Consider the following 14,078-nt stretch of genomic DNA (forward strand, 5'->3'; position numbering starts at 1 on the left):
AAACACTTTCCAGGGTGGTTAGTTTTGAAAACGCTGCTCTGGCAGATCAGTGTGGATGGGATAACCGGAGACTTTATCAGAAGGTAGCGCGCTATTTCGTTGTTTTCCTGAACGCAACCTAACAATTTCAGAAGAGACGGCAAGGATACTGACGCCAGAAGAGTTAGAAATGTACTCACCAAGTACTTTGACCCATAGCTTACTGAATAATTAAGTATTCTCTCTTTGCCCTGTTTTCTGTCCTTGCTCGTATAAAGGTGGTTTACCTTATTATGCAAGTACTTCTCTGACAATAGATGTGTAACAGCCTAGTGTGACATTGTATAAAAATACAAGATGCAGACATGTTTATACATTTAACAATGTGCTTTATTAATTCAACAGAGTTAGTCATTTTTGCAATGTTCGTCGTCAGCCGGTCATACTGCACGTGAACTCCCCGTAGGTTACCTCCAGACGCTCCAGAATTTGTTTTCTCTTCACTTTTAAGTTCTCCTGCGCGAGGCACAACAACTGTCAGTCGTTTTAAGTTTTTTTTTCTAGTCTGTAACTGAACAAACGCCCACTTTCACACCTAGATTCGGCACCAAACACGTCACATCCCTTTCGGCAGATGCGTCCTGCGCATGCGCCGTTGGAGGAGAGCCGCCGAAATCTCCGTTTCAATGTGGACAGAGATATTTTTAAAAACGTATAGTATGGACGCCTATCGATTTTACGCGGAACCGGCGTTTTCAAAATTATCCGGTCTAGTGTGGATGTAGCCTTGGATTATGGTTGTGAAAGTTGTTCAATGCATTTTCCTCTTGTTAACCGCTTCAAACATTTTTCTGAGACGCTGTCATTGTACAGCCAACTGAAGGTTGGTGGCAAGCACATGGAAATCTGCAGATACTGGAAATACATGCAACACACACAAAATGCTGGTGGAACACAGAAGGAGAAGCACTGTCGACGTTTCGGGCCGAGAAACGTCGTCAGTACTTCTCCTTATAGATGCTGCCTGGCCTGCTGTGTTCCACCAGCATTTTGTGTGTGTTGCTTGAAGGTTGGTGGGCATGGTTAGAACTGGTAATAGTATTAGCTTGCGTTAAGCATTTGGACAATGGGTTCTACTTTGGAGAGCACGCTGTGAGTAAGTCATCATAACAGCAAGCTCTGATTTAAAATAGAAAAATTAAAAAAAACTACAGCACAATACAGGCCGTTCGGCCCACAAAGCTGTGCCGAATTTGTGTCCTTTCCTTATAAATTACCCAGGGTTATCCAGAGCCTTCTATTGTTCTAAGCTCCATGTACTTATTAAGGAGTCTCTAAAAAGACCCTATCGTATCTGCCTGTAGCAGTGTCGCAGACAGCTCATTGCATGCACTTACAACTCTCTCCTTAAAAACATACCTCTGGCATCTCCTACTTCCAAGCACATTGAAACTGCCTTCTCATGCTAGCCATTTCAGCCTGGGAAAGGCCTCTGACTATCCACAGGAGCAATGCCTCTCATGATCTTATGCACTCCTGTCGGGTTACCTCTCATTCTCCGGCTGCAGCAGGAGAAAAGGCCAAGTTCACTCAGCCTATTCTCAATAGGAATGACCCCAAGTGCAAGCAAAATCCTTGTAAATCTCCTCTGCTCCCTTTCTATGTTTTCCACATCCTTGATGTAGTAAGATGACCAGAATTAAGCACAGTGATCCAAGTGGGTCTATGACTAGGGTCCTATAATGGTTGTTTAAACTGCATCTATGAATTAGCTAATTTAATTTTATACTTCCAGCTGTTTTGAGTCATGCAGGGTAAAAAGTTAGTGATTTCTCTCCACTGTATTGAGCCAACTGAAATTGCAGTAACACTAGTCCCATTTGCCTTTGTTTGGCGCATGTCACACTAAATGTTTCCTTTCTAGAAAGTTGGATCAGTATCTAGACACAAAACTGTGGAATGAGAATAATAAACATGCAGGAACTTTATAGGCTTCTGTGGAGGGGAATGGGACTGTTGATGTCAAAAACCTACATCAAAGTATGCTCAGACTATGTCAGGCCAGTCCTCCAATAGATTGCTTTCTTCTTGCTCCTTCCTTAAGCATTAGGTGCCGTCCCATTTCCAGATAATATTTTAAAATTTGTAACTGGATACTAACTTCCACTATTTCATCAATGCTACATGACAGAATGATTGCATTGTTGAGCTTTATCAAATGTCAAGGCTAATAATTGTTTGACTAATAATTGATTTATTTACTTGATGGAAACATGTTTTTTTTAAATCGCCGGCATTATCCAAGAATGCAAACTACACAATTAAGAAAGCTAACCACTCAACTAAACACTAGATTTTTTGAGGATGCTGAGGCACATCTTCAGTTCCAAGAAAAAAAAATTCAAACTCCGCCCCCTTGAAAGTTCTCTTACTTTACTGATTTAAAATGTTGCAGGACGGTGGATTTAATTTGGCTATTTTGACATTGAATAACTGAAAATGACTCTTATCAGAGTGAAAAGAGGACATCTACAAAGTTGTCTAAATTAATTACACATATAAAACATAAAACAAGGTTTAAGGTGCTTGGGAGTAGGTACACAGGAGTTGTCAGGGGTGAGTTATTTACGCAGGGAGTGGTGAGTGCATGGAATGGGCTGCCGGCAACGGTGGTAGAGGTGGATACGATATGGTCTTTTAGGATACATTTGATTAGGTACATGGAGCTTAGCAAAATAGTGGGCTATGGGTAAGCCTAGTAATTTCTAAGGTGGGGACATGTTTGACCCAACTTTATGAGCCGAAGGGCCAATATTGTGCTGTAGGTTTTCTATTTCTCTATGTTTCTATGAAAAATATGTATTCACCTTCTTCTAGGCTGTATTGAGTAGATGTGTCTTTCGTAGCAATTACAGTCTTGAGTCCGTTTGTATAGGTCTCTAACAGCTTTGCACATCTGGATTCAGCAATTTTTCCCCATTCTTCTTTACATAACTGATCAAGCTCTATCTGATTTCATGGGGATCATGAATGAACAAGCCTTTTCAAATCCAGCAGCAATTTCTCAATTCAATTGAGGTCTGGACTCAGACTAAGCCACACTGAAGGACATTATCTTTGTTATTATTAAGCCATTCCTGTGTAGCAAATTCTATATTGTGGTAATAATCCTGCTGAAAAACAAACCTCTCCCATCTGCAGTCCTTCTGCAGACTGCATCAGGATTTTCCTGTATTTTGCTGATTCATTTTACCCCTTGCCTTCACAAGCTTTCCAAAGGCAGCTGCAGTGAAGCTTCCTCACAGTATGATGCACTATGCTTCATGGAAGGGCTGGTGCATTATGACGATGTGCTTAGGCGAAAGAAAGCGTTCAGAGTGATGGCCAGAAAGCTTAATTTTGGTTTCATGAGATCTTCAAACCTTCTTCCAGCTGGCATAACTGCCTCCCATATGCCTTCTGGTATACTCTAGCCGAGGTGTTGTGTGGGATCTTTTTCAGCAGTGTCTTTCTCTGTCACTCTCCCATAAAGCTGTGACTGATGAAGCACCCCATGAACAACATTTGTATGCGCATTATCTCGCTTCTCAGGTACCGAAGCTCGTCGTTCATCCAGAGTTGTAACAGATCTTTTGATGGCCTCCCTCAGTACTCTCCTTGCATGCTTATTCAGTTTTGAGGATGGCCTGCTCCAGACAGATTTACAGCTGTGCTATTCCATTTCCTCATGATTGATCTAACTGTAGCCCAAGTGATATTCAGTGCCATGGAAATTTCCTTGCATTTATATCCTGACATTGACTTTTCGATAACCATTTCAAGAAGTTGCCTGGAGTTGTCTTTTGTCTGTATGGTGCACTTTTTGTCAGAATAGTGACTCAACAGCAGTTTGTTCTTTTTCTACAATCAATTGAAACTGCTTGACAACACACAGGTCTTCAAACACTGATCTCCATTTTGTGTGACTTCTGAGTTATGTTACTTCTAACACAAATTGGCTGCACCGTAATATTTAGTGTGTCAAATTGACTGGGTGACTACTTATGCAATCACTTATGTTGTGTTTTATATTTGCAATAAATTCAGATCATCTTCTGAAGATCTGTATTCAATTTGTCAGAAGAGACTTTATCTGTTGATTAGCGTCATGCTGATGAATGATTTTTCTGTCCGTATTAATTATCAGTTGGCTCACCACTTCTCTATAGTACTACCTTCATTGAGTTATTGTTCATTTATTCAGACTGGATGCAATATTCAATCCTGACTTGAGGTAAATACTGTTTGTCTCGACACAGTATTGTGCCTTGAAGCCTGTTCTTGGCTGGTTCAAGATATTATTTTTTTAATTAATTATGTATTCATCTATAGAGCATGGAGCAGGGCATTCCAGCCCTTTGAGTGACAACTTCACAGTAATTCCTCACAATCCCAATCAACTCAAATATTTACATCTTTTGTGTTTCTTTTTTTCCTATCCTCATGAAGGGTGTCGGCCAGAAGTGAAGTCTTTTAACTCTTTTCCACAGATGCTGCCTGGCCCACTGTATTCCTTCAGCACTTTGGGTGTGTTGCTTGGATTTTCAGTAACCGTAACATTATCACGGAGCAACTTACAATGAACAATTAATCTACTTGAATGTGGATTTGTTGAACAAACCTGGAGCTCATCAGAAAGTTCAGATAATCCACAAGGAGTATGAATAGAGATTCCACTGGAAACAAATTCTGAAATCAACCCACCCGAGCTATAATATAAACAGCTCGTCTACCCTGGCCCCGATTCTAGAGTTTCCTTCCAACAAACATTCCATAAAAGGGTATACAGAATTCGAATTTGGGAGACATTGGCCGATCTGTTTTTTTCCTAATTTGGAAATTATTTTGGCTATTATTTCTTCCATTGTATGTTGTTCCAACATGTAGTCTGCTAGGGACAACGACAAATTCCCAGAAGTCATTTAGAGTATTTTTAACAGTTTTCACCCAAATGTATGCAGTAGAAATACATATTTGTTGATCTCAACCCACATAATTCACAGATATTTTCCATCTTCCCCGGCTTTCAGCCCTCCCCAAAGAAAATTCATTGTTAAATTTTCCTGTTAACACCTTTGCAGTATTTATGAATTTTTAATGTGACAGGCGTTATTTATTATACATGATAGCTCGAAGTGAAAACAAATTTACCAACTTACAATGAAGAATGCACCCCTGGAATATGAAATAAATATTTGTTAACATCGGTGCTGGAGGATATATTACCATTTGTAATCAAGGATGTAATAACATTATTTCAAAAAATGAACTGAATCAACAGGGATATAAATCAGATATCATTTTCCTAATTTTATGAAACGCCCTTGGATTGGGACAGTTTGTTCTCTGGCAAGGATGTCGTTGGTAAGTGGGAGGCCTTCAAAGGAGACATTTTGAGAGTGTAGAGTTTGTATGTTCCTGTCAGGATTAAAGGCAAAATGAATAAAATTAAGGTACCTTGGTTCTCTAGGGATTTTGGAAATCTGATAAAGAAGAAGAGAGCTGTATGAAATGTATAGGAAAGAGGGAGCAAATAAGGTACTTCTGGAGTATAAAATATGACAAAAATTACTTAAGAAGAAATCAGGAGGGCTAAAAGAAGACATGAGGTAGCTTTGACAGTCAAGGTGAAAGATAATCCAAAGAGCTTCTACAGGTATACTAAGAGCCAAAGGAGAGTAAGTGATACAATTGGTCCTCTTGAAGATCAGAGTGGTCGGCTATGTATGGAACCAAAAGAAATGGGGGAGATCTTAAATGGGTATTTTTGTGCCTGTATTTACTAAGGAAACTGGCATGGACTCAATGGAAATAAAGCAAACAAGTAGTGCGGTCATGGAACCTATACAAATTGAAGAAAGGAGGTACTTGCTATCTTGAGGCAAATCAGAGTAGATAAATCCCCAAGACCTGACAAGGTATTCCCTCGGACCGTGAAGGAGACTAATGTTGAAATTGCTGGGTTCCTGGCAGATATATTTAAAATGTCAATATATACGGGTGAGGTGCCGGAGGATTGGAGGATAGCTCATGTTGTTCCATTGTTAAAAAAAAAGATCTAAATGTAATCCAGAAAATTATAGGCCAGTAAGTTTGATGTCGGTAGTAGGTAAATTATTGGAAGGAGTACTAAGAGATAGGATCTCCAAGTATTTAGATAGACAGGGACTTAGCTGGGAGAGTCAACACGGCTTTGTGCGTGGTAGGTCATGTTTAACAAATCTAGTAGAGTTTAAAGTGGATGAAGGGAAAGCAGTGGATGTTGTCTACATGGACTTCAGTAAAGCCTTTGACAAGGTCCCGCATGGGAGGTTACTGCGGAAGATTCAGTCGCTAGGTATAGATGGTGAGGTAGTAAATTGGATTAGATATTGGCTCAATGGGAGAAGTCAGAGAGTGGCAGTGCAGGATTGCTTCTCTGAGTGGAGGACAGTGACCAAAGGTGTGCCACAGGCATCATTGCTGGGTCCATTGTTATATGTCATCTATGTCAATAATCTAGATGAAAACGTGGTTACTTGGATCAGCAAATTTGCTGATGATACAAAGATTGTAGTGGACAGTGAGAAAGGTTTTCATAGCTTTCGGAGGGATCTGGACCAGCTGGAGAATGGGCTGAAAAAAGGCAGATGGAGTTTAATAGAGAAACTTGTGAGGTATTGCACTTTGGAAGGAAAAACCGTGGTAAAATATATAAGGTAAATGGTAGGGCACTGAGGAGTGCAGTAGAACAGAGGGATCTGGAAATACGTGTGCATAATTCCCTAAAAGTGGCATCACAGGTAGATAGGGCAATAAAGAAAACTTTCGGTATGTTTGCCTTTGTAAATCGATGTATTGAGTATGAGAGTTGGAATGTTATGGTGAGGTTGTATAAGACATTGGTGAGGCGGAATTTGGAGAATTGTGTGCCGTTTTGGTCACCGAATTACAGGAAGAATATTGATAAGGTTGAAAGAGTGCAGAGAAGGTTTACAAGGATGTTGTCGGTTCTTGAGAAACTGAGTTACAGAGAAAGGTTGAATAGGTTAGGACTTTATTCCTGGAGCGTAGAAGAATAAGAGGAGACTTCATAGAGGTATATAAAATTATGATGGGTATAGATAGAGTGAATACAAACAGGCTTTTTCCACTGAGGCTAGGGGAGAAAAACACCAGAAGACATAGCTTAAGATTGAAGGGTGGGGGGAGTTTAAAGGGAACACTGGGGGACTTCTTCACATAGAGAGTGTTGGGAGTGTGGAATGAGCTACCAGATGAAGTTGTAAATGCGGGCTCTCTTCTAACATTTAAGAAAAGCTTGGAGAGGTACATAGAGGACAGGTGTATGGAGGGAAATGGGCCAGGTGCAGGTCAGTGGGACTAGGCAGAAAAATGGTTCAGCACAGCCAAGAAGGGCCAAAAGGCCTGTTTCTGTGCTGTAATGTTCTATGGTTCTATGGAGGTTCTCCCTAATAGCATTCGTGATGGTGATTTTAGATTTCCTTAAGAATTTCCTTGAGGTTACATGCAGGAAATTTGTTGACATGACTAAATGTTATTGGATTGGGGATATTTCATTGCTATTGAGTGTAAACTTTCTTAACAGACATGGCAAAATAGGCAAGTGTGGGCCGCTCACTCAATTTAACAAGTCACACCATTCAACAATTGTTCCTGATCTATATTGGTGAGGTGGCTGAGAGAAAGCCGATTTTATATTTCCAAACTTATTCACCCTGTTCAATTTTGCCCCTGTGGTATAATTTCACTTTTTGCTCTGTGCACATTTATATCCAATAATTTGCTTGACTTTCCTTACATTAATGTTACATCCATCACCTACTTGTAAGCCTGCTGGTTCACTGGTTCCCATCCACCCACCATATTAATTTAAACGACTCCCAACAGTTCTAGTAGATCTGCTCGCAAGGATATTGACGCCCTTTTGATTCATGTCCAACCCTTCCGTTTTGTACAGTTCACACCTGACTGAAGAGGAATCCAGAAATCTGAATCACTGTCTGCTGCTCCAGTTCTTCAGACACACAATCTGCCACCTGATTCTATTGCTATCCTCACTGCCATGTTGCACAGGCAGCAAACCCCAGATTATTACCTTTGAGGTCTTGCTTCTCAGCTTCCTTCCTAACTCTCTATATTCTTTTACCAGATCCTCCTCACTTCTTCTACCTGTGTCATTAGTACTAATATGTACTACAGCTTCTGACTGCTCACCCTATCCTTTCAAGCTATTGTGGATGTGTAGAAGTATTGGCCACCCCGTCACCTGGGAGACAAACAACCATGGCATTTTCTTTTCGCATCCACTGGTGTGCTCGCCACTATCTGATATTCCCCCTTCCCTCTCCTGACAAACACCTATTTATCTGTCTGCTGCAACAGTGGTGTGACTACCTCCCTGTAGCTCCTGTCTATCACTGCTTCACTTTCCCTAACAATCTGAAGGTCATCGAGCTGCACCTCCACATCGCTAACATGGTCTCAAATGATCTATATCCCAGAACAACTGAAAGGCTGGAAATTCCACACATGACACTGAGAACAGAACACTTATAGTGTACGGGAATGATTCTGTTGCATCTGCACACTACTGCAATCAACAAATGAAACTCTTTACGCGACCTCCCATATGGGACCTTGTCCAAGGCCTTGCAAAAGTCCAGAAGACAACGAAGTATGTACAGAGGTGAGAAAAAGCGGCAGTGAGTTCACGGACCACTTACATTTTACAGAGGATGAGGTGTTTGCTGTCTACAGGATACTTAAATATTTGTACAGACAGGGACTGATGAGGAATTTGCAACATCGTTTAGCGCATGGTAGTTCACATCCTACCAATCTCATTCAGTTTTTTTTGGAGTTAACAAGAAATTTGATCACGACAAGATAGTGGATGCATACTCAAAAGTATTATTCACTTGGCATTCAAGATAAGGTTATAATTTGATTACGTATTGGCTTCAAGGCAGAGGCCAGAAAGCGGCAGAATGTGATTGCCTAACTGACTGGAGGTCTGTGACTCGTGCTTGATCTGCTGTTACTTGTCATCAATATGAACAACTTAGAAACATATAAAGAAACATAGAAAACCTTTAGCGCAATACAGGCCTTTCAGCCACAAATTTGTGCCGAACACGTTCCTACCGTAGAAATTACTAGGCTTACCTATAGTCCTCTATTTTACTAAGCTCCATGTACCTATCTAAAAGCCTCTTAAGAGACCCTATCGTATCTGTCCAGCACCGTTTCCAGCAGCCCATTCCACACACTCACCAGCCTCTGAGTAAAATACTTACGCCTGACATCTCCTCTGTACCTACTCCCAAGCAACCTAAACCTGTGTCTTCTTATAGCGACCATTTCAGCCCTGGGAAAAAGCCTCTGCCTATCCACACAATCAACGCCCCTCGTCATCTTGTACACTTCTATCAGGTCACGTCTCATTCTCCTTCACTCTAAGGAGAAAAGGCCGAGTTCACTCAACCTATTCTCATAAGGCATGCTCCTCAATCCTGGCAACATCCTTGTAAAGCTCCCCTGCATCTTTTTGATGGCTTCCACATTCTTCCTGTAGTGAGGCTACCAGAAATGAGCACAGTACTCCAAGTGGGGCCTGACCAGGGTCCTATTTAGCTGCAACATTACCTCTCAGCTCCTAAATTCAATTCCACGATTGATGAAGGCCAATACACCATATGCTTTTTAACCACAGAGTCAACCTGCGCAGCTGCTTTGAGAGTCCTATGGATTTGGACCCCAAGATCCCTTTGATTCTCCACACTGTCAAGAGTCTCACTATTAATACCATAATCTGCCATCATATTTGACCTACCAAAATGAACCACTTCACAATTATCTGGGTTGAACTCCTTCTGCCACTTCTCAGCTCAATTTTGCATCCTATCAATGTCCCTCCGTAACCTCTGACAACCCTCCACACATTCCACAACACCTCCAACCTTTGTTTCATCAGCAAACTTAAATACCCATCCCTCCACTTCCTAATCCTGGTCATTTATAAAAATCACGAAGATTAAGAGTCAAAGAACAGATCCTTGAGGCACTGCACTGCTGACTGACCTCCATGCAGAATCTGACCCGTCTACAAAAACTCTTTGCCATCTGGGGGCAAGCCAATTCTGGATCTACAAAGCAATGTCCCCTTGAATCCCATGCCTCCTTACTTTCTCAATAAGCCTTGAATGGGATATCTTATCAAATACCTTTGCTGAAAACTATATACACTACATCTGCTGCTCTTCTTTCATCAATGTGTTTAGTCACATCTTCAAAAAAGTCAATCATGCTCATGAGGCGCGACCTGCCTTTTACAAAGCCATGCTGACTACTCCAAATCATATTACACCTCTCCAAATGCTCAGAATCCCTGCCTCTTATGACTGCTCCATCAACCACTGAGGCAAGACTCACTGGTCTATAATTTCCTGGGCTATCTCGACTCCCCTTTTTGAATAAAGGAACAACATCCGCAACCATGCAATCCTCGGGAACCTCTCCTGTCCACATTGATGATGCAAAGATCATCGCTAGAGGCTCAGCAATCTCCTCCCTCACCTTTCACAGTAGCCTGGGGTACATTCCGTCCAGTCCCGGGGTCTTATCCAACTTGATGCATTCGAAAAGCTCCAGCACATTCTCTTTCTTAATATCTCCATTCTCTTGCTTTTCAGTATGCTGCAATTCATCACTACAATCGCTAAAATCCTTTTCCATAGTGTATAGTGAATGATAATTCAGTAAACTGAATGAGTAGTTTACTGGATGATAATTTTGTAAACTGGATTAGTAAATTTACAGATGACATCAACGTGAGGCTGCAATGGGCAGTTAGAAAGTCTATTAAAGGTTGCAACAGGTTCTGAACAAGCTGGAAGTATATGCTGAATAATGGCAGATGGAAGTTACTGCGGATAGGTTTGTAGTGATGCACTTTTGATGACAAACCAGAAGTGGTTTTAGGTGACGAGTGGTTGGACATAAGACAGAAGAATCTGAGCATATGGATTCAAAATTCATTGACAGTGGCCTTACAGTTAGATTGGGGCATCAAGAGAAGTTTTGACACATTGGCCTTCATAAATCAATGCACTGACAGGAATTTGGTTGTAATCTTGAAGATGAAAACGATGTTTTTATTCAGATCTAATTTGATGTACTGTGTGCAGTTGTCGTCACCTACCTATATGAAATATATCAACAAGATTGAAAAGGTGCAGGGAAAATTTACAGGAATGATGCCAGTAACTGTGTTAAGGAAAAAGTTAATTTAAATTGGTACATTATTCACTCAAACATAAAAGTATCAGGAAGGTTTACGTTGACACATTCGAAATTATGAATATAGACAGCGTAAATACAAGCAAACTTTTTCCTCTGACTTTGATTGAAACTGGATATTGATGTCATGGGTGAAGAGTGAAAGGTGAAATATTAAAAGGGAATAAGAGGGGTACTGCATTACTGAGGGATGGTAAGAACATGAAACGCACTGCCAAAGAAACTGATAGATAGAGGTTCAATTTCAAATTTTATGTGAAATTTCAACAGGTATGTGGGGCTATAGGCCAGATTCAGGTCGATGACACTTGGAAGATCAAATGGTTTGGCATGGACGAGATGGGCATTTGGTTCAGCAAAGCCTTTCTGGCATTCTAACATTGTTCTCAACATTAGTAATTATTATTGTGGTAAGAGAAATAGAAAACGTAGTTACTCAAGGATGCAGCAAAATAGGAATAGGTCACTAAGCCTAGCAAACTTGTCCTACCATTCAATGTGATCATTCTGAACTTCTCGGGCTTCATCTGCCTTTTTGTGCAAATTCAGTTTTGCCATCAATTCCATATGAATATTCATCTGAGTCAATTTTTTTAAAAAAAAATCTAATAATCTGCCTTTTGCCACACTCGTTCAGAGAATCCTGGAGCTTCACGAATTTTTTGGAGATTTTACATCTACGCACCTCAGTTTGAAATGATGACAGTCTTACCTCATCAGCGTAGCCCCTTGCTCTAGCCTCTCCAATTGCTCAATCAGACAGACAGACAAACATACTTTATTGATCCCGAGGGAAATTGGGTTTCGTTACAGCCGCACCAACAAAGAATAGTGAAGAAATATAGCAATATAAAACCATAAATAATGAAATAATAGTAAGTTAATCATGCAAAGTGGAAATAAGTCCAGGACCAGCCTACTGGCTCAAGGTGTCTCACACTCCGTGGGAGGAGTTGTAAAATGTGATGGCCGCAGGCAGGAATGACATCCTATGACGCTCAGTGTTACATCTCGGTGAAATGAATCTCTGGCTGAATGTAATCCTGTGCCTAACCAGTACATTATGGAGTGGATTGGAGTCATTGTCCAAGATGGCATGCAACTTGGACAGCATCCTCTTTTTAGACACCACCGTCAGAGAGTCCAGTTCCACACCCACAACATCACTGGCCTTACGAATGAGTTTGTTGATTCTGTTGGTGTCTGCTACCCTCAGCCTGCTGCTCCTGCACAGAACAGCAAACATGATAGCACTGGCCAGCACAAACTCGTAGAACTTCCTCAGCATCATCCGACAGATGTTAAAGGACCTCAGTCTCCTCAGGAAATAGAGATGGCTCTGACCCTTCTTGTAGACACCCTCAGTGTTCTTTGACCAGTCCAGTTTATTGTCCATTCGTATCCCCAGATATTTGTAATCCTCCACTATGTCCACACTGACACCTTGGATGGAAACAGTGGTCACTGGTGCCTTAGCCCTCCTCAGGTCCACCACAAGCTCCTTAGCTGGTGATCTCAAATCTCCACATCAGATGCAGGAGCAGAAGTAGGCCATTCGGTCCATTGAGTCTGCTCTGCCATCCAGCCATGGGCTGATCCAATTTTTGGAATCATCTCCACTCCCCTGTCTTCACCCCATACCGTTTGATGTCCTGCGAATCAAGAACCTATTTTGAATATATACAGTATAACCCAATACTGAATATCTTTAATATTCATAGCACTTTGTCAGTGAAATAAAACAATCTGTTTTATTATGAGTACTTGTATTTTAAATTACATGCATTAGTTTTAGTAATTATTATATGTTGTGAGTGTTTTTGTATTGTGTTTAACTATATGTAGTGTGGTGTTATGAATCTTGTTCTGAGATGTTTGCCTTACCACTGCACAAACGAAATTGCTCAAAGAAAATAGTTAATTGAATATACAGTTGAAGTCGGAAGTTTGCAAATACTTGGGTTGAAGTCATTAAAACTCATTGTTTAACCACTCCACAGATTTCATATTAGCAAACTATAGTTTTGGCAAGACATTGAGGGCATCTACGTTTTGCATCACACGAGTAAAATGAGTACAATATCGACATCATCTGTAAGGCTGCTCAGCAATGAAGAAGCCATTGCTCGAAAACCGCCATAAAAAGAGCCAGACTACAGTTTTCAAGTGTACATGAAGACAAAGATCCTACTCTTTTGAGAAATGTCCTCTGGCCTGATGAAACAGAAAAAACGAGCTGGTTTTAAAAAGGAAAGAGGTTTTGAATGATAGCCTTCTCAGAGTGGTATGGATAGACAGACAGAGGAACTGATACCTTGAATTACCTGTTCAGAAAGGAAACCTGCAGTTCTGCTGTCATTGGTTAAGATTGTTGCACCGACATTCCTGATGGGTTGCTGAACATCACTCACCTGGTATATTATATCTCAGCGTCAGTGTATAAAGTTAAGTGGGGTATTTGTTCGTTGCATATTATACTCCAGGATGGGGCTCGTGGTCATTTGGGGCACAGGGAGGCTGGTGGACTTCTAAAGTACACTCAGAGATGACTACTGGATTTGCAGTACTGGCATTGTACTTGTTGCGATTTTGTCAGAGTCATACTAGTCTGAGGGTGAGATCATCACATTCACAACTTACCAGGTTGGAGTGTTCTGTGGGAGCGTCCCTTATTCTGATTGTCAGAAGTCGCTTCCATTGTGATTGGTTACTAAAGAAGCTGCAAACAAGAGAAAATCTGCAGCTGCTAGAAATCCAAG

Source organism: Hemitrygon akajei, chromosome 3 (assembly GCF_048418815.1).
Source record: "Hemitrygon akajei chromosome 3, sHemAka1.3, whole genome shotgun sequence".
NCBI lineage: Eukaryota > Metazoa > Chordata > Chondrichthyes > Myliobatiformes > Dasyatidae > Hemitrygon > Hemitrygon akajei.